Raw genomic sequence first — 26,493 nt, 5'->3', positions numbered from 1 at the left:
TATAGAATTATTTCTTTATTTGGAAATGTGAGTTTTTTGGCAAAAATTACTATAAGCACTTTTTCATATGCATATACTAAGATATCACTTACATAGCCAATAAATAGGAAAAGCTATTTACAAAAGCTATTTATCTATATTTTATAAATAAAATAGGAAAAGCTCAATCTGTTTTCAAGGCTTATTTTTAAAGATAATCTATCTGATCCTGGTGGCCTGGAATAGAATTTCCCAAAGAAGACTTTTTTTTAACCATTTATCATTTATTTATTTATTATTATTATTATTTACTTTACAATATTGTATTGGTTTTGCCATACATCAACATGAATCATGGAGCCTATTATACAGAGTGAAGTAAGCCAGAAAGAAAAACACCAATACAGTATACCAAAGAAGACTTTATCACCAGAGTTACATGGAATGTTTGTTAAAAACAATGAATTCTTTTCACTATCTTAGACATACTAAACAAGACTCTCAAATGGAAAAAAATCAGAATCTGAGAACATACATTTTATAGTGATTTTACTTATTCTTACATAGAACAAAATTAAGTACTATTGCTCTAGAGGATAGGACTTCCCTGGTGGTTCAGACGGTAAAGCGTCTGCCTACAATGCTGGAGACCCAGGCTCAGTCCCTGGTTTGGGAAGATCTCCTGGAGAAGGAAATGGCAACCAACTCCGGTATTCTTGCCTGGAAAATCCCAGGGACGGAGGAGCCTGGTGGGCTACAGTGCATGGGGTCGCAAAGAGTCGGACACGACCGAGTGACTTCACTTTCCTCAGTTCAGTTCAGTCGCTCAGTCGAGTCCGACTCTTCGTGACCCCATGAATCGCAGCACACCAGGCCTCCCTGTCCATCACCAACTCCCGGAGTTCACTCAAACTCACGTCCATTGAGTCAGTGATGCCATCCAGCCATCTCATCCTCCCTTGTCCCCTTCTCCTGCTGCCCCCAATCCCTCCCAGCATCAGAGTCTTTTCCAATGAGCCAACTCTTCGTATGAGGTGGCTAAAGTACTAGAGTTTCAGCTTCAGCATCAGTACTTCCAAAGAACACCCAGGACTGATCTCCTTTAGAATGGACTGGTTGGATCTCCTTGCAGTCCAAGGAACTCTCCAGAGTCTTCTCCAACACCACAGTTCAAAAGCATCAATTCTTTGATGCTCAGTGTTCACAGTCCAACTCTCACATCCATACATGACTACTGGAAAAACCATAGCCTTGACTAGATGGACCTTTGTTGGCAAAGTAATGTCTCTGCTTTTGAACATGCTATCTAGGTTGGTCATAACTTTCACTCCAGAGGATAATATAACATAGTCCTTGGTATAGTACACAAATCTTTTTATTCAGTTTCCAGCCTGATTGATTCTTCAAATCAATTTCATATCCCAATGTACCAACTACACAATTTTACACAAGTTATAACTTCCCATAATTGTCAACTTTCAACAAATGTTCATGTTTTGCCCAAACTGCTCATGTTTCTTTCGAAAGTAACTAAACAACATTCTCAGCATCAAAGTGAATATATGTATCTTTGCCTCTTAATTGCATGCTTTGTAATATATCTACCTTCCAAGTAATTTAAAATATAAAAATGATGTGAGCAGCATTGGATGATATTCAGAGAAAGCCTCTATCCATACTTTTGAGAAATTTTGTTTCGGACCTAATTAAAAACTGGAAAGCTTACATTTAATGCATTTAAGAAGAATGTTCTGAAATACATTAAAATTAGATGTCAGTTGTACTTGTGAATATGTTATTTATCTGCATTTTAAACCATAACTCAACATTTATTTATAAACCTTTACTTTATTCTGATTTTATAATTTTACATTGATCTATATGCACTAACCTTGGAATAAGATTATTTAATTTTCAAATACACTCAAGAATATTTCGTTGAACAGACTCAATATAATGTTCAAAAGTTACAGATTGTAAATGAAAATTTCATTAAATAAAACTAAAGTGTTATTAATTAATATATATAGGAATTAAAATAGGATTAAATTTAATAGAATTATTTTCAATCTTTACTTTCAATATGTTTCTTGACATTAAGAGTATTTGAATATTTTTTCAAAGATTTTGGTTATAATCTGTCACTGTTATGCAAAATACTGTCTTGTCAAAAAATACTTTTTCGATATTTTCCAAATTTATTTTAAGGTATATTTTATGTGACCATAAGTGATTGACTGCATGCATGGAAAGTTTTCACATTCACAAAGAAAATTCCATGAACCCAGCAAATCTTCTTTGCTGGAATACTCTTCAATAAGCAATTTCACATCAAGAATTTGTCATTTTGACCAAACTAATGTCAGAGCCTGGTGGACATTTTCAAAAATTCTATAATATGTGAAGACAAAAATATCATTATTAAGTTTTTACTTATGAAGTTGGACAAAAGAGTCTGAAGGAAGCATTTGGGGCCATGAAGTAGAGGATGGTAATTTGAATAATGATGAAAGTGATCAGGCCATGAAAAATAAAGGCATTTGCAGTCTCTGGGGACAGAGAAAATCTGGGGATAGAGGAATCACCAAAAAAGTACTTCAAAATGTTTTTGCTTAGTGTTAGACTAGATTTTGGACATGGATACATATCTGCCATATTATGGAACCATTTTTACATTCAAAGGAATAGAAAACAATTGACAATTTGTAAGCAAATGGATAATCCTACTGGATTTGTATTTTGAAGTCAGAAATCTGATTTAAATGAGAAAAACTTTTTGACTATGTTTTAGAGTGTGTATGGTTAACCCATTTAGGGAAATACAGAACTGATTCTGATCAGTTCAGTTCAGTCACTCAGTTGTGTCTGACTCTGCAACCCCGTGGACTGCAGCATACCAGTCTTCCCCGTTCATCATCAACTCCCGGAGTCTACTCAAACTCAGGTCCATCAAGTCAGTGATGCCATCCAACAATTTCATCCTCTGTTGTCCCCTTCTCCTCTCTCCTCAGTCCTTCCCAGCATCAGGGTCTTATTTAATGAGTCAGTTCTTTGCATCATGTGGCCGAAGTATTGAAGTTTCAGCTTCAGCATCAGTCCTTCAAATGAATATTCAGGACTGATTTCCTTTCAGATATACTGGCTGGATCTCCTTGTAGTCCAAGGGACTCTCAAGAGTCTTCTCCAACACCACAGTTCAAAAGTATCAATTCTTTGGTGCTCAGTTTTCTTTATAATCTAACTCTTATATCCATACATGACTACTGGAAAAACCATAGCTTTGACTAGATGGACCTTTGTTGGCAACGTAATGTCTCTGCTTTTAAATATATTGTCTAGGTTAATCATAGCTTTTCTTCCAAGGTAGAATGAATAATGATAACAAGTACTAGACAAAGAGGACTCATAATATATAAAAGACTTCATTATATTTCTGAAGTGGAATAAAGAGGATTCAATAGGCTGAATAAGAGTCTATCAAGAGTGTTTATTTTTACTAAAAAAAATTACTTGAAAAATTAATATAAAAATAATATATCTTCTAATGGTACACTATGTATTTATAAAAAAGTTATTTTCCTGGAATGAAATTACCACATTGATTTTTCTTCTGGATATCTTAAGCCTACTGAATCATTAAGCCATTCTAAAGTAATTGAATGTCAAAGTATCACAAGCTATCTGGAAAGATATTTTTTAAAACTACACTGAAAACCAATGGCACAATCAAGTCAGGGCTATTTACTTCCTGACAGTAGTCTAACTATTCATTTAAAAAGAAGTTTTGACCAAACCTCTCAACGTTTATTTTCCCCAGTGATTATTAAGTGCAGCCAAGGCTGTGATCCACTGCCTTATAAAATAAAACACATTTAATTTAAAAAAAAAAACATAACCTACAAACTATATGTCTATATTATATAGATAGATATTTATTGTTGTTTAGTGGCTAAGTCATGTCTGATTCTTTGTGACCCCATGGACTGTAGCATGCCAGGCTCCTCTGTCCTCCACTATCTCCCAGAGTTTAGAAGAGTCTGACAGAATAGGGCATATAAAAGGAATTAAGAAAAAACACAGATTCCAAATGTGATATGTATCCTTATTTCTTTGCAGAGCCAAACTTATTGGAGGGGATGGATAATGTCTTTAAAATGAATACAGAAGTGTACTGGAGCAGATGAAAGACACACAGATTTCTAAATTATTTAAGCTTTTATACATCACCAGGGAAATCAAATGTGCAAAAAATACTAAGAATTCGACATGATAGGAAATTTTTAAGGCTAGTGGAAGCATTTGCTTTTTAAAATCTACATAACAAATTTTCTGTGAGTTTAAAAATTCTCTGTGAGTTTAAAAGTCCATAGTTTTGACTTGCAATATGGTTATAATTTTGAGTAAGTGTAATTCATCTGTTATGAGTTGAATAGTATCCTCCAAAAAATGTGTTGAAGTCTTAATCTGCAGTACCTGAGAATGTGACTTTATTGGAAATAGGATCTTTACAAAGGTAATCAAGTTGATATAACTAGGGTGAACTCTAAGCCAATATGACAGGTGTCCTTATGAAAAAGGAAATTTGGACACAAAGATAGACCTGCACAAAGGGAAGACTATGTGAAGATATACAAGGGAAGTATTATGTGAAAATGAAGGCAGAGACTGGAGAAACACATCTATAAAACAAGGAAAGTCAAAGATTGCTGCAAACCACAAGAGGCTGGGAGAGAAGCAAGGAAGAGGTATCTGGTTTGGGATTTTTCTTTAATTTACATATTTTTATTGGAGGATAATTACTTTATAATATTGTGTTGGTTTCTAAAACATATCAAATAAATCAGCCATAGGTATACATATCTCCCCTCTCTCTTGTATTTCCCACTTCTTACTCCATCCCACTCCTCTAAGTTGTCACAAAGCACCAGGTTTTTAAGACACACACTTACTGGTATTTTATTATACCAAACCGAGGAAATTAACACATTTACTCAGATAAATAGATTTTCTTCAGGATATTGGGTAAATATATTTTTTCTGAATATTGACAGGCTGAAGAAACACTTACCTTTCATAATATCCTTGTAATATTTCATACTAATTGAACATCATTGTTTAAAATATTATAAACTATATAAATTATTAACAAAATACAGCCACCTGGCCACCATTCAAAGCCTTAAGCATGAAAGTACTTAGCATAGCAGAAAGAGTAAAATATTATAATCTGAATTTACTTACTACTGGAAAATTATGTTAAAATCAATCTTGTTCAAGATAGCATACATACTTTTAATCTTTTGAATTTAAGATCTCTAAGTCTTTTTAGAACCTTTGTCTCAAACCTGCATCTCATATCATATTCAACAAATATTTGTTATGTATATCAAAATAAGAGATAAAAACAAGGATAAATATATATTGTTATTAAGTTTTGAAAAGTAGGCTAAGATACAGTTAAATCTCTCTCTCTTTTTTATTGAAATATAGCTGATTTACAATATTGTGTTAGCTTCTGGTGTAAAACAAAGTGATTCAGTTATATGTATGTATAGCTCAGTTCAGTCGCTCAATCGTGTCCGACTCTTTAAGACCCCATGAATCGCAGCACGCCAGGCCTCCCTGTCCATCACCATCACCTGGAGTTCACTCAGACTCACGTCCATTGAGTCCATGATGCCATCCAGCCATCTCATCCTCGGTCGTCCCCTTCTCCTTCTGCTCCCAGTCCCTCCCAGCATCAGAGTCTTTTCCAATGAGTCAACTCTTCACATGAGGTGGCCAAAGTACCAGAACTTCAGCTTCAGCATCATTCCTTCCAAAGAAATCCCAGGGTTGATCTCCTTCAGAATGGACTGGTTGGATCTCTTTGTAGTCCAAGGGACTCTCAAGAGTCTTCTCCAACACCACAGTTCAAAAGCATCAATTCTTCAGCGCTCAGCCTTCTTCACAGTCCAACTCTCACATCCATACATGACCACTGGAAAAACCATAGCCTTGACTAGATGGACATTTGTTGGCAAAGTAATGTCTCTGCTTTTGAATACACTATCTAGGTTGGTCATAACTTTTCTTCCAAGGAGTAAGCCTCTTTTAATTTCATGGCTACAGTCACCATCTGCAGTGATTTTGGAGCCCCCTGTTTCCACTGTTTCCCTGTCTATTTGCCATGAAGTGATGGGACCAGATTCCATGATCTTCGTTTTCTGAATGCTGAGCTTTAAGCCAACTTTTTCACTTTCCTCTTTCACTTTCATCAAGAGGCTTTTTAGTTCCTCTTCACTTTCTGCCATAAGGGTGGTGTCATCTGCATATCTGAGGTTATTGATATTTCTCCTGGCAATCTTGATTCCAGTTTGTGCTTCTTCCAGCCCAGCATTTCTCATGATGTACTCTGCATATAAGTTAAATAAGCAGGGTGACAATATACAGCCTTGATGTACTCCTTTTCCTATTTGGAACCAGTCTTTTATTCCATGTCCAGTTCTAACTGTTGCTCCCTGACCTGCATACAGATTTCTCAAGAGGCAGGTTAGGTGGTCTGGTATTCCAATCTCTTCCAGAATTTTCCACAGTTTATTTTGATCCACACAGTCAAAGGCTTTGGCATAGTCAATAAAACAGACATAGATGTTTTTCTGGAACTCTCTTTCTTTTTCCATGATCCAGCGGATGCTGGCAATTTGATCTCTCTTTCCTCTGCCTTTTCTAAAACCAGCTTGAACATCAGGGAGTTCACGGTTCACGTATTGCTAAAGCCTGGCTTGGAGAATTTTGAGCATTACTTTACTAGCATGTGAGATGAGTGCAACCATGCGGTAGTTTGAGCATTCTTTGGCATTGCCTTTCTTTGGGATTGGAATGAAAACTGACCTTTTCCAGTCCTGTGGCCACTGCTGAGTTTTCCAAATTTGCTGGCACATTGAGCACAGCACTTTCACAGCATCATCTTTCAGGATTTGAAACAGCTCAACTGGAATTCCATCACCTCCACTAGCTTTGTTCGTAGTGATGCTTTCTAAGGCCCACTTGACTTCACATTCCAAGATGTCTGGCTCTAGATTAGTGATCACATCATCATGATTATCTGGGTGGTGAAGATCTTTTTGTACAGTTCTTCTGTGTATTCCTGCCACCTCTTCTTAATATTTTCTACTTCTGTTAGGTCCATACCATTTCTGTCCTTTATCGAGCCCATCTTTGCATGAAATGTTCCCTTGGTGTCTCTAATTTTCTTGAAGAAATCTCTAGTCTTTCCCATTCTGTTGTTTTCCTCTATTTCTTTGCATTGATCGCTGAAGAAGGCTTTCTTATCTCTTCTTGCTATTCTTTGGAACTCTGCATTCAGATGCTTATATCTTTCCTTTTCTCCTTTGCTTTTCACTTCTCTTCTTTTCACAGCTATTTGTAAGGCCTCTCCAGACAGCCATTTTGCTTATTTTGCATTTCTTTTCCATGGGGATGGTCTTGATCCCTGTCTCCTGTACAATGTCACAAACCTCATTGCATAGTTCATCAGGCACTCTATCTATCAGATCTAAGCCCTTAAATCTATTTCTCACTTTCCACTGTATAATCATAAGGGATTTGATTTAGGTCATACCTGAATGGTCTAGCAGTTTTCCCTACTTTCTTCAATTTGAGTCTGAATTTGGTAATAAGGTGTTCATGATCTGAGCCACAGTCAGCTCCTGGTCTTGTTTTTTGTTGACTGTATAGAGCTTCTCCATCTGTGGCTGCAAAGAATATAATCAATCTGATTTCGGTGTTGACCATCTGGTGATGCCCATGTGTAGAGTCTTCTCTTGTGTTGTTGGAAGAGGGTGTTTGCTATGACCAGTGCATTTTCATGGCAAAACTCTATTAGTCTTTGCCCTGCTTCATTCTGCATTCCAAGGCAAAATTTGCCTGTTACTCCAGATGTTTCTTGACTTCCTACTTTTACATTCCAGTCCCCCATAATGAAAAGGACATCTTTTTTGGGTGTTATTTCTAAAAGGTCTTGTAGGTCTTCATAAAACTGTTCAACTTCAGCTTCTTTAGCGTTACTGGTTGGGGCATAGACTTGGATTACTGTGATATTGAATGGTTTGCCTTGGAGACAAACAGAGATCATTCTGTCGTTTTTGAGATTGCATCCAAGTACTGCATTTCGGACTCTTTTGTTGACCATGATGGCTATTCCATTTCTTCTGAGGGATTCCTGCCCGCGATAGTAGATAGAATGGTCATCTGAGTTAAATTCACCCATTCCAGTCCATTTGAGTTCACTGAATCCTAGAATGTCAACGTTCACCCTTGCCATCTCTTGTTTGACCATTTCCAATTTGCCTTGAATCATGGACCTGACATTCCAGGTTCCTATGCAATATTGCTCTTTACAGCATCAGATCTTACTTCTATCACCAGTCACATCCACGGCTGGGTATTGTTTTTGCTTTGGCTCCATCCCTTCACTCTTTCTGGAGTTATTTCTCCGCTGATCTCCAGTAGCATATTGCGCAGTGCACTAAGCTCAGGGGGCGGCAGCAAGCTGGCACTATTGCAGGCGGTGGCGAGCCAGTGCACTAAGTGCGGCTGAAAGGAGCCACCCCACGTCCGAGGTCAGGGGCAGCGGCCTAGAGTGCCAGGCTGTGATGGTGCAGGAATGGCCAAAAGGAGCTACCCAGCGTCCAAGGTCAGGGGCAGTGGCTGAGAAGAGCTACCCCGTGTCCGAGGCCAGTGGCAGCCAGGAGGAGAAACCCTGCGTCCGAGGTCAGGGGCGATCAGGAGAAGCCACCTCGCACCCAAGGCCAGGTGGCGGTGACCCTGAGGAGCCACTCTGAGCCTGAGGCCAGGGCAGCATCTGGGAGGAGCCACCCACGCCTGAAACCAGGGCTAGCAGCCGGGAGGAGCAACCCGAGAAGCAGTGGCTGCGCAGGGACAGGAGGGCCTAGAGGAGCTATCCCATGTTGAAGGTCAGGAACGGTGGCGGTAAGGAGATACCCCTCATCCAAGATAAGGAGCAGCGGCTGTGCTTTGCTGGAGCAGCCGTGAAGGGATACCCGACGCCCAAGGTAAGAGAAACCCAAGTAAGATGGTAGGTGTTGCAAGAGGGCATCAAAGGGCAGACACACTGAAACCATACTCACAGAAAACGAGTCAATCTAATCACACTAGGACCACAGCCTTCTCTAACTCAATGAAACCAAGCCATGCCTGCAGGGCAACCCAAGATGGGCAGGTCATGGTGGCGATGTCTGACAGAATGTGATCCACTGGAGAAGGTAATGGCAAGCCACTTCAGTATTCTTGCCTTGAGAACACATATGTATACATATTGTTTTTCATGTTCTTTTCCATCATAGTCACAGAATATTGAATATAGCTCCCTGTGCTTAATGTTTTATATATTTATCTATTTTATAGATAGTAGTTGCATCTGCTAATCCCAACCTCCTAATTTATCCATCATCCATCACTGTATTTTTAATTATGAAAGAAACAGATACATAAAGCAAATGTGTAAGTTACTGTTTCTGTAGAAGTGGTTGTAATCTTCTTGAAATAAGTATTTTCAAGTATGCTGCTTGAAAATAAGTCAGAAGATTCCTTTACAAATAACTAGTGTCCTCTTTAGAATCTGCTGCCCAACTTCTCTTGCAGCTTCTATGCTTCTATTGCACATAGGATCAAATAATAAAAAATCTTAGCCAAAAATGTGGGTCACCTAATGAAAAAATAAAAGGATTATATCTTAAATAAACTTGAAGACCAGCCAGAAAAATCAGAAGGAGCAAGGAGGGTAAGCATGGGATTAGTTTTGGAGGGTTATTTGATCAAAGGGAGAAATTCAAAAACAAAGTATAATAAAGAAAAAATTTCAAGGGCTTTTTCTCTTGATATGGGATATAAAACTCTGTCAAGAACTCCAGGAGGTGATGTAAACTTGCTTCTAGTATATCTCTTAGAAGTTAGGAAGCATGATGATCCCATGCTAAATAGAAGTTCAGGAATTGTCATGATGGAAAGGAGACCCTATTAAAAGGATCAGAATAGTACGAAGACTAGAGTTGATATACTATGTCACCCTGGAAAGCCATGAAATGACACTGTCTCACAGATGGTCTGGAGGCCCATCGCCAACAAAATAAGCATCACTGAGAGGCATGGAGGTTGTTCTTCTCTGCACACCAGGGATGATGGTAGGAGAGATGGTTACACAATTTGTCTACTGATAGCAGTGGGAATAGACATTAGGACCCCAGAATAATGAGACCAAATGGCAGCAGTTAGAAATCAACTGAATAAAACTCTAATGACGTCTGAGGGGTGGTCAAGGGGCCTTATAGTGAAGAGTTATGGAGTTGTTGACCAAAATCAGGTCCAGAGGTACACAATAGCTGGGCATCCAGTAAAAGGGAAAGGGCAACAGACTGACAGGATTGGTCCTGGTTAAAAGCCACAGTCTCTTCCCTACTTTTCCAATCTGTGCAAGTTTTTGACCTGGAACCCCATGTCTGGAGAAGAGACCAAGTCCCTAAGAGGAAGGACCTCACAGTAGATGTGTATGTACATGGAAACAATTATATTAATATTCCCAAAGTGAAATCCCACCATTTACTCAAAGAATTATATACTTTATATGTAAAAGGAATATGCAAACATTTTGAGGTTGATTGTCCTGACAATGATATTCAGAGACCCCAAAGTATGATGACAGCAACCTGTTTAAAGCTGCCAGCATCGATTCTGACAGAAATAAACACATTTGTCAAACATAGGTCAGCTTTTTCCACTCACAGTCCATAGCCAGCATCAGTATCAAAGGGCTTATGGAGTATTTGATCTATCAGCATGGGATTCCACACAGTATCATCTCAGAGAAAAGAATCCACTTTACACAAGCAGGGTGCATGACCCAGGCATTCAGTCCTTCTTGGGAAGGGTAAAGTTACTGAATTCTAACAACCTGTTAATGTTGGCTGATAAACTCTAAAATTTCACAAAGAATTTAGAAAATCATTTAGGAAATATCTTGTTGTACATAAACATGAAAGGAGGGCTTCACTGGTGGCTCAGAGAGTAAAGAATCTGCCTGCAATGAAGGAGACCTGGTTCAATCCTGACTTGGGAAAATCCACTGGAGAAGGAAATGACACCTCGCTTCATTATTCTTGTCTGGAAAATTCTGTGGGCAGAGGACGCTGGTGGGCTACAGTCCATGGGGTCGCAAAAGAGTTGGACATGACTTAGCAACTAAACAACAACATCAATAGAATTCGTATCGTATTTCACTAAGCACCATAGAATGACTTGCATGTTTTGAGTAAGACTGGAAATGGACTCCAGTACACACTTTGAAATGAATTGCTTAACGTTTTTCAAGCTATGGGTGAGCCTATTGGTTTTGCTTAATTCTATGTATTTGTATGTATTTCCTGCTTAGACTTGTCTGTCCTCACTTTCTGTGTTCCCCAATCCCATGTTGTGAATAGTATTGAGCATACCCACACATAACAAGAGGTCAAGTTGGACCCACCTGTCCATGTAGACAGCCATTCATGGCTTACCCAACACTCCTCCACTTGGTTTCACCACTTGACAATAAAACTTAAATTGAAAAAATTCCGTTGAATCACAAGAAATGGGACAAAACTTTAAGAGACACTGAAAACTAATTCAGAACATTTATATCTTTCTCATAGGAGAGCTTCCCAGGTGGCACAGTGGTAAAGAATCTGCTTGCCAGTACAGGAGATGCAAGAGACCCAGGTTTGATCCCTGGGTCAGGAAGATACCCTGGAAGAGGAAATGGCAACCCATTCCAGTATTCTTACCTGGAAAACTCCATGACAGAGGAGCCTGGCAGGCTACAGTCTATGGGGCTGCAAAGAACTGGACACAACTGAGCACACACACACACACACACACACACACACACACACACACACACACACATCTAGTAGGAATTTTGAAGAAAAAAAAATAATAGAAGAAAATTTCCCAAGGATGGATAAAAGCTGAGAAGATTACTATTAGAGTGAGATGCTTGCCTAGATGCAGTCCTACAAGATTTCAAAATAATAAAATATAAAGAAAACAAAAGCCCCTGTTTACCCACCTCTTAAGATCTTTTAGAGACAGGAAATAAGAAAAAAGGAAAGGACACTAATTACTTGGCCATGAATATGAAAAAAAATTGATCAAATGTGGTATGTGTCAAATTTTTATCAGTTCTAAGTCCTAGGAGTTGAGAGAACAATGTCTTTAAATTATCAGCAAAATAATTTTGAGTCTATAATTTAACTGCAAAATGAATATTTTCAGGTGGGAGCAGAATATAGATATATAGAATTTTAAAGTATTTTTTAAAAGTCATTTGATAATAAATACTAGAAAATGTAAAACAGACTAAAGTAAAAAGGAAATGTGAGACAGGAAACAATGAAAGTAATCCAAGAGTGAAGAAAAAAGAGAGAAAACGCCCAGGATGACAACTGTGTTGTGGTCTTAAAATCAATCAAATGCAGAAGAGGAAGTCAAAGGAGTCTAAGAATGTCTTTAACAATAATGTGGATTTTATTATTCAAATTGTATGATTAACGAGGAAATGGCAGTACTTAGTGAATGGAGAGGAAAGCAATCAAGGGAAAAAAAAACTAAACACAATAAGTCATGATTCAAGTACAAAATACATTAAAATATGAAGTGTTTTTGAGTAACTGGAGGAGTAAATCAAAGAAAAAAGAATTGATTTTTGAACACTCTTCAGTTACCCTACATTTACTGGCATTTTTCTTTCAATAAGTCTGTTCACAGTACTTGACAACACAGAATCAAAGGTATAGCTCACTGTTGTTGCTTGTTAACAGATTACCGCAAATTAAAGCTTACTTGTAATTCATTATAAGCAACTACAGGAAATTAATACATTTTTCTGTGCCTTAAACAACAGATTTAAAGCAACAGACATGTAATTTAAAACAACAGATATGTATTCCATCACAGTTATAGAGGCCAGACAGAGGTCTTGAACCAAGGTGTTGAGAGGGTCACACTCCCTCTAAAGGTTCCAGGGCAAAATCCTTCCTCACTCCCTCTAGTTTCTTGTAGCCAATGGCATTCCTTGACTTATAGCTGCCTCACTAGGATCTTTGCTTCTGTCTTCACATAGTCTTCTCTCTGTGCGTGTCTATATAATTTATTGATAAATTCTTCTGCCTCTCTTTAATAAGGATATTTATAGCTGTATTTGGGCTTCCCAGGTGGAGTTAGTGGTGAAGAACCCTCCTGCCAATGCAGGATTCATAAAAGATGCAAGTTCAATCTCTGGATCAGGAAGATCCCCTGGAGGAGGGCATGACAACCCACTCCAGTATTCTTGCCTGGATAATCTCAAGGACAGAGGAGCCTGGTGGGCTACAGTCCATAGGGTCACAAAGGGTTGGACACAACTTGAAGCCACTCGGCATGCATATACATATAGCTGTATTTAGACCCACCCAGTTAAATCAGCATAAACTCCTCTGATCGAATAAAGTAATTCTCACAGGTTTTAGGGATTAGGACGCTAACACACCTTTGGAGAACTTGTTCCTGCTGACCTCATTCAACTCACACAAAAACAATGGTGAATTGATGGTGAATGAGTTAAGAAATTCCACATTCCACTTTGCTCAACCCTCAATAGAGGTTCTGTTTAAGGTTGTTGGATGAAGAAGTGGTGGTTTAATTATATTCAAAGTCCTAAAACTCAGTATTAGAAGAGTATAATTTGGAAGAAGGACATGATGAATAGGCATGAATAGTAAAAGAGACTAAATGCTGAGTATTTGATAAAGTACAGCCCACTGTTTAGTATTTATCTAGATGATCTAAATGCCCATTATTTGAAGTTATGAAATAACTACAGAAAGTATGAAAATAGAAAGTGTAAAGTCACTTTGGTGGATATGGCTCGAAACAGGTGGAAATTTGGCTGGGTACAACAAGAATGTTTATTTTGCACTTTATATGGTTTATATTGCCTTTTTGTATCATTCACATTATACCACGATTATTATAAACTTATGGATAACAAAAATATTCTTATTAATGTTCAAAGTAATTTTATTCTTAATAGAAAAAGGAGAGAGAGGAAACAGAGAAATACCGTCTTTACATATTTTCCCCATGGCCATTGCTCATTTGGCCACCAGCTTCTGCTCATAATTTTAAATGCAAAAGCTATGTTTTCTTTTGCATGGAAAAAATAAACCTACTCAGAATCCAATATTCCTTTTTTATCCCAGGGAAACTAAATAAGAAAGAGATGAAAAGTGTATTCACTACATCATCTTTCTGCTGATTGAGTTTCTTTACCTATGGCTAGTATTTGAATCCCACTGGAAATCATATGTTTTTATCTATTAGAGGAATGTGGACTTCTCAACATACAGCTCTAACAGAATTTTTCTAATTCATAACAGCTATTCCTGTACATGCCTGTTAGCAATCATTTTGCCTGATAAATTAAACATGACTACTAATCAATGACTGAAAATTTCAGCCCTGAAATATCAGTAACAATGACACTGTTCTCATATTCATTATTAAGAAAATACACTTAGAATCTTTGCCTTTCTAAAATGTATCATACAAGGGGAATGAAATGGCACATTATTTGTTCTCATGAGTTTAAATGGCTCATCTCAGTAGTGGGCTGTGAGAGAGAAGCTCAGTGACTAATCCCAGAAGCTTTGCAAAATAGAATATTCAAATTTTATTTACTGGTTTATGCATTTATTACAATTGATCAACATCTTAATTGAACTTGAGTTTGACCACTGTCTTTGGCTTATTTTTTACAGCTCTAGCTTGACAAAATTTGTCTTGGCTGAAATGCTATGCTTTAGCTGGTCCAACTTACAAAAACCTGGAAAATACTGCCGATATCTAGGATTACAGATCATTATAGTAGGATGAATACATACGGAGTATTATGTTCAGTTCTTCATTGAAAAGCAAGTGATTGCATAGTGTTCAGCAGAAAGGTTCATGGCAGCAGTGTGTATATAGTGTGTGTGTCTGTGTGATATCTTAAATGAATAAGCAAATGATGAAGAGGAAGTATCACTAGAAGAACACAGAGTTATTTATTAGAATCAGAATAAACTGAATACCATAAAATGATGACCAGCAGCAAAAATTCTCTCAGATATGACTTTCATAGTTGGAAACTGAAATTTTTGTAACTGCAAATTCTTTAAAGATAGAGTATCAGTTTCATCACTTGACTCATTACAAAAAGTGTATAAAGGGACAATGGAAACTATATTTTTAACAATATAAAATATATATTTTTACATATAAGTTATAAAAATAATAAAATGCTGTGTGCTTGCTGATAGACAGTAGATCTAATAAACTTCTCATTCTTTAATTGTTAGCAGTCTCTCTTCTCTTCCAGGCCTAATGTTCAGTATACATGGCAAATTTAACATACATAATAGTTACAGAATCCTTGATTCTGTGAGTTGAGATTAAGATTCAATATATGTCTATTTTTACCAGATTTCTTGCAACTAGGCTTTTCTCAAAAATTAACATACCTATGATACTAAGTCTGTAGGAATAGCAGTTTGGGGAGAAAATGTGATGAAATTGATAATTTTTAAGATTTTTGCTCTTCAATGTTTATAGAAATGGAGCAGGAGCTTGGAAGAAGGATTGACACACTTAGACTTGACTGTTATTGACTCTACAAACTCCTCTCTGGAATTAATGACCAAAGGTGCCTATGTAAAGAAGAGGGTAAGAGTTCATATTTGGGAAGGTATTTCCATTCAGAATGTAAGCAAAGAAAATAGAGCCAAAATTAGTGACCACAGAGGCAGGGAGGCAAACAACATAAGTTCTATAAGGTAACCTAGAAGCCAAGGGAAGAAAATGTCCAAGATGAATTGGACAATGCAAACAAAATGATGAAAAATGTGAAGGAGGAAGCCCTTAAAAAGGCCACTGGATTCACTGACATGACGGTTATTAGTTACCTGCCTTGAAAGTATATTCAATGAAGTTGTAAGAGAAATACTCAAGTTCTAAGGTGTTCATGCTTTTGAACTGTGGTGTTGGAGAAGACTCTTGAGAGTCCCTTGAACTGCAAAGACATCCAACCAGTCCATTCTAAAGGAGATCAGTCCTGGGTGTTCTTTGGAAGGACTGATGCTAAAGCTGAAACTCCAATACTCTGGCCCCCTCATGCAAAGAGTTGACTCATTGGAAAAGACTCTGATGCTGGGAGGGATTGGGGGCAGGAGGAGAAGAGGACAACAGAGGATGAAATGGCTGGATGGCATCACCAACTCGATGGACAAGAGTTTGGGTGAACTCCGGAAGTTGGTGATAGACAGGGAGGCCTGGCGTGCTGCAATTCATGGGGTCTCAAAGAGTTGGACACGACTGAGTGACTGAACTGAACTGACTGAACTGAAGGTGTTCAGAGTATCTCACTGAAGGACAAGAAGTAGAGATAAACACTGTACAATTAAAAATGTTATTGACTAGAGAGTAGTACCATGGTAGATCAAGAAATAAGGTACTATGACAGATACAGTTGTGTTTACTGTTGAAAAAAGAAGTAGCTCCTAGAGAGTGAGATTTTTTTTAAGAAATTGCCAAAGTTGGTTTATGTGGCATATGTATGGAATGGAATATGACTAAGCATGAATCATCAAATTAGGAAATAATAAACAATGCAGCAGCTGTTATTATTTTTCGGTTAATACATGGTTCAAAAGTCAATGGCTAATTAGGTTACTTAGATAAACCGTCAACATGGGTTTAATCTCTAGGAAAATTCCATTTGCAATAGTAAGTCTATTCAGTTATAAATAGTTGACTGTAAGAAGAGCCATAGAATAATGATGATCTTGCCTGAAAAATCCCATAGACAGAGAAGCCTGGCCAGCAACAGTCCAAGGGTCATAAAGAGTCAGACATGACTGAGCTGCTAAACAATATTTGTTTATTTGCTTCATAGGCTATTTGTGATTCTTTGTCCATTCAATATTTGAATCTTCTTACTATGAAGATTCCCCCTAGAGGCATATACAAAATACATTGGATGCTTACCATCCCAATTCATTATAGTTAAAGAACAAACACCTGAAGTTCTGCCAATCACACATTGACTCTGAAACAGAAGCTAGTTATATTATTTATAAATTAGTTTATTCATTTGTAATGTAAATGCCTGCTATCTGGACAGCTATTCAAACTGAAATGACTTATTGATTTGGCTTTCTTTGTGTGACTTCCTTCCCATTCACCAATCTTTATGCTGTAATACTCCATAGTTGGGGGAAGAGAAAACAGCTATAATTGCATGATATCTTTTCATTCTCTTTTGCTGTATTCACTCTACTGGCAACATTTGCTACTCTAATTCTCATCCTGTGTTGGTTAGTCATCATTATTGACTCAGAACAGTGCTGTGCTGTGTAATATATCTCTGCTGCAAAAATCATTCTTCTTCGTTAAATCCTCTTCACTTGCAGCTGCTTGCTGAGTTTCACTCTTCCCCAAGCTGCAGACGCTGCATTTTCTCTGATTGTATTTGTGGCACATTCATGAATGCTTCTTGAGTAAAAAATCATTCCAAACCAATAAATCAAATCAATAAATAAGTCAATAAATCTCTTTTGCTTTACAAACATCATCAATCTTTAGCAGAATGAATCAGTAGTGCTTGCCCCTATCTTTTAGACCCTTTGAAACTATTTCATCTAATATCAGAAGCTCTTTTAATCCTGTGTTAATGCTTACATTAAATAACGCACTTGACCTTATACAAGATCCAAAGACTTTTGACCCTATGAGTCAATTTCAATGAACTCTGTTTTTACTAAGTAACTTCCCACTGAGAACAGAATATGTTGAAGAAACAAAATCATGTATAGATATGTATGTATGTGTGTATATATATATTTATATATGATGTAATTTAATTCTTGGTGTATTATATTCTCAATGTCATATCTGAGAATTAAACTGGGATGTTATATGTATATATTTAATTCTTAGAATATCAATTTCCTAAGAATTAAATTTCATATTTTATGTCTATAATAAAATATGTGGTTAAGCCTATCCTTTTTGAAATTTTATTAAATTAATACAAGAGTGGAAGTTTCAGTATACAGCTTTCATTCTTAAATATTAACCAAAAAGTTTATCGACTCAACCACTTAATGATTCCAAAAGATTATATTTTAGTTAGACTGGATACCTTTATACCCAACTCTTATCTGCTATTCCACCCACATACATATTCTTATTCCTTAAAACCTCTGCCCTGTTTATGCCTTTAAGAGGCCGATCCCTGCAAATTACATCACCCAGGCTCTCTTGCCCTCTGGCTTCCAACTGGATTTGGTGAGGGGGAGGCTCAGAATAAAAGATTTGAGGGTTTGACCAAGTTCAGGATATTTCATCCCTATTTCCTCCCTATTTGTTCCAACAGTGGTTAAGCCCTCTAGGTTGGGCAAAAGCTTCTGTGAAATCATTTCATTTCTATGGTCTGACTTTGAACTAGTTCTGACAACATAATAGTCTCTCGTCCCTTCAGGAGTATGGGCGGCTTTCTGCTGCTGCTAGTTCCTGGAGGTTTATTGATGTGTGTGTGTGAGGTTCCTGGAGGTTTATTGATATGTGTGTGTGTATGTACATGTGTGTTACACACACACACACATGCACACACTTCTCGTAAGCGTCTCTTCAAAATTCCAGTTTGGTTTCTGTGTCCTTCTAGCACTTTCACTGATACAGACTGTGCTTATTTTAAGAATAAGATCAGGGCAGACCTTAAGAATCAGAAACAAGGATTAAAACAATTGTCACTGATTTAAAATTTGGTCACGCTTTTAAGGTCTCAGTGACCATTAATTCAGCTCCCCGTGATTTCTGACTAGCTGAATAATTCACCTCTTCCACTAGGACCTTGTGTAATCAACTAATTACTTCTGAGAATCCCCTCAGTCTTCTGCACTTAATTTTAGTGTCTGTGGTTTTCCTTTCCTGCTCTGTGACCTGCTTCTGATTTCCCAGATGTCTATGAATGGCAAGTGAACTCAAAATTTCTTTGCTCTAAGAAATATTGATTGACTCCAGCTTCACAGATTGTAATTTCTCCAGCAAGCAGCATTTCCCATCTTTCCTAGTAAAGTCGAAAAACACTATCTACCAAGTTATGAGTTTTCCTGTTCTATAGCTTTTAGCTTTCTCAGCTGGGTCACAAGAATTTTAAGTTTTCTACCTTATCATATCGTATCATCATAAAGTCTATCTGCCTCAAATGTTGCTACAGTTCTAGAATAGTCCTTGACAGTGCAAGATTCTGTAGCTATATGACCAAAGAAGGGCTTCCCAGGAGGCACTAGTGGTAAGAACCCACCTGCCAATGCAGGAGACATAGGAGCTGCTGGATAGAAACCTGGATTGGGAAGATCTCCAGGAGGAGGGCATGACAATCCTCTCCAGTATTCTTGCCTGGAGAATTCCATGAACAGAGGAGCCTGGCAGGCTACAATCCATAGGGTTTCACAGAATCAGACACGACTGAAGGGACTTCGGTTCAGTTCAGTCGCTCAGTTATGTCCGACTGTTTGTGACCCCATATATCACAGCACGCCAGGCCTCCCTGTCCATCACCAACTCCCAGAGTTCACCCAGACTTACGTCCATTGAGTCAGTGATGCCATCCAGCCATTTAGCACTATTCAAAGATAGTTTCACAAAGAATGTAGTCTTGTAGCTTGAACTCAAAATGCAGGATGTGACTAGAGTGGTATTCTTGATATAAACAATGATTTGCTTGTATACATAGGAGACATAGTTTTTAAATTGTCCAATCAAGAAAATGAGACCTACAGAGGCAATTCACTTTGCTACTCAGATAGACAGAAGGTTGAGATTAGATATCATGTCTCCCAAGTTCTTATTCTACAAAACAGCATAAGAAATACATATTTTTATATATTTCTCATTTCAGTGGCAAGTACACACTGATATATTAAAATGGATAACCATCAGGTTCCTGCTGTATAGCATAGGGAACTCTGCCTAATATTACATGGCAGGCTGGATGGGAGGCGAGTTCGAGGGAGAATGGATATATGTACATATACTGCTAAGTCGCTCTGCTGTGCACCTGAGACCATCACATTGTTAATCGGGGCTATACTCCAATAAAATGAAAAGTAAAAAATAGAAAGAAAGACATATTTTAACTAAAAGTAAATGAATAAATGTGTATTAATCAAAATTTAATAAACATGTAAGACTTACAAATGTATTTTTCTCATTGAGGTTTTTCTACATGTTTTTGAGTATTTTATAATCTAATAGCAACGTTCATGAATTTCTCAGTAAAGTAGGAACTATTGTATGTATAAAAATAATTCCACTATAAGGTGGCTCAGAGGATAAAGCATCTGCCTGCAATGTAGGAGACCTGGGTTCAATCCCTGAGCTGGGAAGATCCCCTGAAGAAGGAAATGACAACTCACTCCAGTATTCTTGTCTGGAGAATCCCATGGACAGAGGAGCCTTGTAGGCTACAGTCCACGGGGTCGCAAAGAGTCAGACATGATTGAGTGACTTCAATTTCACTTTCACTTTTGCTATAATAATATAATTAGTTGCTCAATCATGTCCAGCTCTTTGAGACCCCATGGCTAGTCCGTCTATGGAATTCTTCAGGCAAGAATATTGGAGTGTGTAGCCGTTCCCATCTTCAGGGGATCTTTCCAACCCAAGGATTGAACCTGGGTCTCTAGCACTGCAGACAGATTTTTTACCATCTGAGCCACCAAGGAAACACTATATACATATTTTAAATATATAAAACTTTCTGTATTTAAGAACTAGTGGGCTTCCTCAAATTATACTTACTATATCATATTGCATGTTTTAATTTTGTAATATACAAATGGGCCTAATGCCCAGAACAGACGTATTTATTAAATTTAGTTACTAGCATGACTATTCACTTCATATCCTTATAATTTTATCCACTGCTGTATGAAAAAGTGATACTTAAAATATCAATAAATGAACAGATGCAAATTAATATCTTTAATCTTTCATTTTCAGAGTGTGAAAAGTTAATGGAAATTTCAGAAATCATAAAAAACAGGAGATTTGTGCTCTATTTTCTGGTGTTACAGTACTGGGATAGTTAAAATTCTTGAGCAGCCCAGCTTGTGCAAACATTAACATAGTTTTTATTCTGGCATTGCTGCTGTGGGTTTATCATGTATTCATGATGTTCACAGATATGGTGGATTGACGCTGTGTCCAGGGACTGAGAGGAAACCTGTGTGCATAGTTAGAAGTTAACAGCGAGCAATTTTGTTACATGTTTAATTTTAGTACTCTCTCTCTTCCTCACCAATGTCTTAGCTATAAGGATGAGATGTCCTGAGGAAACCATGCTTTAATTAATGGGTTTTTTTTTTTCCCTTTTGGTAACATATTCTGATGCTTTTTGTAAGAAAACTTATAAAGAAATCCACTAGTAAAGAAAAAGTAGAGATTTAGAAAATGATGTTCACTATCAAACACTATATCAAGAAAATGTTTCCTTTGAATGACATTTAGAATCTGGGACTCATGCCAGGAAGTAAAAGCATTTTGGCTGTATGGTTTCAAGATCAAAAGATCAAATGTTTTTCACAATCTATCATGCAAAAGTTATTTGCTTGATTTATAGTCTGTTTCCTTCATTCTCAGAGGGGGAAAATAAATGACATAAAGCCACAAAATATATTAAGGAAATGACTTGGCTGCATCATGTAAGTATCAGGATTTGGCGCTCATTTGGATAGCCTGATACCTCTGAATTTATGAACTATATATGGTACTTTGTCTTTAATCTGTACTCTTAATAATGCATATAATTATAATATGTAGGCAAAGTAAGCAAAAACCCATTCTATTATATTCTAAATATATTTGAGTGTATTTTACATTCTTTAAAATTAACACAGAGCTGGTATTAAGTATTTTTGCATGTATTTCCCATGGACAGAGGAACCTGGTAGGCTACAGTCCATGGGGTTGCAAAGAGTCGGACACGACTGAGCAACTTCACTCATTTTCACTTTTAATGCTAAATTATTAAAAAATAGAACATTATTTTTAAATGTTCAATAGTTTTTTCTTTAATTCATTTCAAGATTATGAGGAAAATCATCACAACAGCAAATAAAAATTACCCAAAGAAACCATTGGATTTTGCTACTGTTTCTACCCAGACCTCTACCATTTCCACAACTTATTCATTAATAAAAATCTTTTTAAAAATCTCTCACTTTAAATCTGGCATATGGATACACACTTGGTTTTCTATGAAAAATTATATATTTATTAGTATACTATAACCAGTGAAGGGCTTGCCTGGTGGCTCAGATGGTAAAGCGTCTGCCTGCAATGCGGGAGACCCTGGTTCGATTCCTGGGTCGGGAAGATCCCCTGGAGAAGGAAATGGCAATCCACTCCAGCACTCCTGCTTGGAAAATCCCATGGACAGAGGAGCCTGATAGGCTACAGTCCATGGGGTCACAAAGAGTCGGACACGACTGAGCGACTTCACTTCACTTCACTTCATAACCAGTGAAGATTTCTTCTACTTTCATATGTTTTACTCACATGACGCATTCTTACTTCTATGATTCAGTAACCAAAAAAAATCAATATGGAAGTAAGAAAATCTGTCAAGTCCTTTACTGATATAACTGTGTAACTTGTCAGATTCTAAAATGCTCTATATTCAGAATAACTATAATTTGCCCAGAGTATAGATGTGCACTGACATCATCTATGATATTTTCTCTTGTCAACTACAGTCCCTCTTTACCAGAATAGATTATGTTTTGACCCTGTAGCTATATTTTTCCAATAACTATTATTTGGTAAATACTGAATGTATGTAAATATGGTCCAACACAGTTAAACTGGTATGGAAAAATTATTTCATTTTATTTGTAATTAAAAGGGACATTTTATTAGCAATTTTTTTAGAAGTTATTGACTTGAGAATTGTAAATGGGATTCAGTGTTTGATAACACACAGTATGGGAGATTAGGACCCTACCTTGAATTTAGCTAAGTATAATTAAGATTATTAAATAAATTTATTGCCATGATTAAAACTTAAAAATAATAATATATATATATTATTAGTGTATTAATGCAGTCACATTATTGTTTTTAACTATTTCAAGTGTTAAGGAAACTGTCCCCAAAGTTTTGCTAAAGGAACTTAGGACAAATACTTAGGCTGTTAAAATACTTTATATCCTACAATTCATCTAGCTCTCATGACAACTCTGTTTTGTTGATCCCATTATTACATCTCTGTTACAGATGGGAAAGTTGAGAAAAGAATATTGTTAAGGTCATACACCTAGTGAATACATGTGTACCGAGTCACTTCAGTCATGTCCAACTTTTTGCAACCATGTGGACTGCAACCCTCCAAGCTCAGCTGTCCATGGGACTCTCCAGAAAAGAACACTGGAGTGGGTTGCTATGCCCTCCTCCAGGGTTCTCTCTGACCCAGGGATCAAAACAGCAACTCCTATGTCTCCTGCACTGGCAGGTGGGTTCTTTACCATTACTACCACCTGGAAAGTGTGACACATACTGAATAACCATTCTCAAAAGAACTATTTGTAACAAGGAACTTCACCAAGTTTAGAATGTTATAAACAGAGTTTTAGAGAAGTTGCTATGTAACACACAGACCCCAGCCTGGCAATCTGTGACGACATAGAAAGGTGGGATAAGGAGAGGGGAGGGAGGTAATATATGTATAAATATGGCTGATTTGCATTATTTTATTACAGAAGCCAACAAAAAATTATAAAGCAATTTTCCTTCAATTAAAAAATAAGAGTTTCATAAGCAAAGCTCTGTTGGAACTGCCATCCTTGAATCTGTGCCCTTTACTACCTGGATATTAAAACTTCAATGGCTTAACTCATAAATTATTTACTTGGCTAGAGCAACTATGTTGTTGTTCAGTCATATCCAGCTCTTTGCGACCCCATGGACTACAGCACATCAGGCTTTCTGGTTGTTTACTCTCTACAGAGTTTTCTTCAACTCATGTTCATTGAGTCGATGATGTCATCCAACCATCTCATCCTCTGTTGCTCTCTCTTGTCCTTAATCTTTCCCAGAACCAGGGTCTTTTCTGGTGAGTTGGCTCTTTGCAGCAGGTGGTCAAAGTATTGGAGCTTCAGCTTCAACATCAGTCCTTCCAATGAATATTCAAGTTTGATTCCCTTTAGGTTGATTTGTTTGATCTTCTTGCTATCTAAGGGACACTCAAGAGTCTTCTCCAACCCCATAGTTCAAAGCATCAGTTTTTCGGCACTCAGCCTTCCTTATGGTCCAACTCTCACATCCATACAAGACTACTGGGAAAATCATAACTTTGACTATATAGAGCAAATTTAGCTGCCCACAAATGACATTAATCCCAGCACAAGAAGGATGATGTGTTTTAAGGAGGTTATCAGTGTCTCACAGAACATAATAGCAAGAAGCTAGCTCAATTTCATAGACTAAACCCAAGATGTGAATGTCACAGGGACCTCTAGAGAGATGTTTCTCTCTCTTATTTTTTCTTCTTTCTGTGAGTCTGCTTCCTGTATGTATTTCTAGATGTATAGTGTCCACTGTTCTCAGAAATAGCTAAAAATATTGGCAGGATGGCAATATCTGACATGTGTTTACAAGGAGCCCCATGGACTTATTCTCCAGTGAAACAACCATAACTCGTGAAAATTATAAAAATAGCCACCACTTAAAGTCTCTGGAAAGTATTATGAGGGCATACAGCAAATGAGTAAACATTTGTTTGAGAAAATCTACTAAGCCTCAGTAAGAACAGCATAGTCTTGCTGAAACATGACCCATCCCCTTCTTTCCCCTACCCCAGCTTCTCAGGAGTTCCACACTGAGCCAGTGTTGCCAAGATGGCTCTTCTTCAAAGAAGAATAAGTCCACACTCAAATACATCACATTCAGTTCAGTTCAGTTCAGTCCCTCAGTCGTGTCCGACACTACGACCCCATGAACCGCAGCATGCCAGGACCCCTGTCGATCACCAACTCCCAGAGTCTAACCAAACCCATGTCCATCGAGTCGATGATGCCATCCAACCATCTCATCCTCTGTTATCCCCTTCTCCTCCTGCTCTCAATCTTTCCCAGCATCAGGGGCTTTTCCAATGAGTTAGCTATTCGCATCAGGTGGCCAAAGTATTGGAGTTTCAGCTTCAACATCAGTCCTTCCAATGAACGACCAGGACTGATCTCCTTTAGGATAGACTGGTTGGATCTCCTTGAAGTCCAAGGGACTCTCAAGAGTCTTCTCCAACACCACAGTTCAAAAGCATCAATTCTTCGGCACTCAGTTTTCTTTATAGTCCAACTCTCATATCCATACATGACTACTGGAAAAACCATAGCCTTGACTAGACATACCTTTGTTGGCAAAGTAATGTCTCTGCTTTTTAATACGTTATCTAGATTGGTCATAACTTTCCTTGCAAGGAATAAGCGTCTTTTAATTTCATGGCTGCAATCACCATCTGCAGTGATTTTAGAGCCCCCTCAAATAAAATCAGCCACTGTTTCCACTGTTTCCCCATCTATTTTCCAAGAAGAGATGGGGCCGGATGTCATGATCTTAATTTTCTGAATGTTGAGCTTTAAGCCAAATTTTTCAGTCTCTTCTTTCACTTTCATCAAGAGGCTCTTTAGTTCTTCACTTTTTGCCATAAGGGTGATGTCATCTGCATATCTGAGGTTATTGATATTTCTCCAGGCAATCTTGATTCCAGCTTGTACTTCTTCCAGCCTCGCATTTCTCATGATGTACTCTGAATATAAGCTAAAGAAGCAGGGTGACAATATACAGCCTTGATGTAATCCTTTTCCTATTTGGAACCAGTCTCTTGTTCCATGTCCAGTTCTAACTGTTGCTTGCTCACCTGCATACATATTTCTCAAGAGGCTTGTCAGGTGGTCTGGTATGCCCATCTCTTTCAGAATTTTCCACAGTTTATTGTGATCCACACAGTCAAAGGCTTTGGCATAGTCAATAAAGCAGAAATAGATGTTTTTCTGGAACTCTCTTGCTTTTTTGATGATCCAGCAGATGTTGGCAATTTGATCTCTGGTTCCTCTGCATTTTCCAAAACCAGCTTGAACATCTGGAAGTTCATGGTTCATGTATAGCTGAAGCCTGGCTTGGAGAGTTTTAAGCATTAAAATACATCACATTAAAAATGTTGAAATCCCCAAACTAAACAAACAAACAAAAAAATTCCAACCTTTGAAAACAACAAGAGTAAAAACGATTCATCACTTAAAAGGATTCCAAAAAGAAAAGGCACAGCTCTGTCTTATCAGAAGCAATAGGGCCCAGAAGTCAAAGAGATTTCCTGACAAGTAAATGCTGAATGATTTTGTTCCCAGA

At 37.5% G+C, this 26,493-nt stretch overlaps 1 long non-coding RNA gene across 1 annotated transcript in view; it reads left to right on the top strand.

The window, feature by feature from the left end:
* Positions 1 to 11,950, top strand: part of LOC132658349 (uncharacterized) — a 43,114-nt gene extending 31,164 nt beyond the window's left edge. Inside the window, exon 2 of the long non-coding RNA XR_009597834.1 lies at positions 11,667 to 11,950. This is a non-coding gene — a long non-coding RNA (uncharacterized LOC132658349). The remainder of the gene's footprint in view (positions 1 to 11,666) is intronic.
* Positions 11,951 to 26,493: the final 14,543 nt, after the last annotated feature.

Source organism: Ovis aries, chromosome 1 (assembly GCF_016772045.2).
Source record: "Ovis aries strain OAR_USU_Benz2616 breed Rambouillet chromosome 1, ARS-UI_Ramb_v3.0, whole genome shotgun sequence".
NCBI classification, from domain to species: Eukaryota; Metazoa; Chordata; class Mammalia; order Artiodactyla; family Bovidae; genus Ovis; species Ovis aries.
This window is presented reverse-complemented; position numbering and strand designations above follow the sequence as displayed.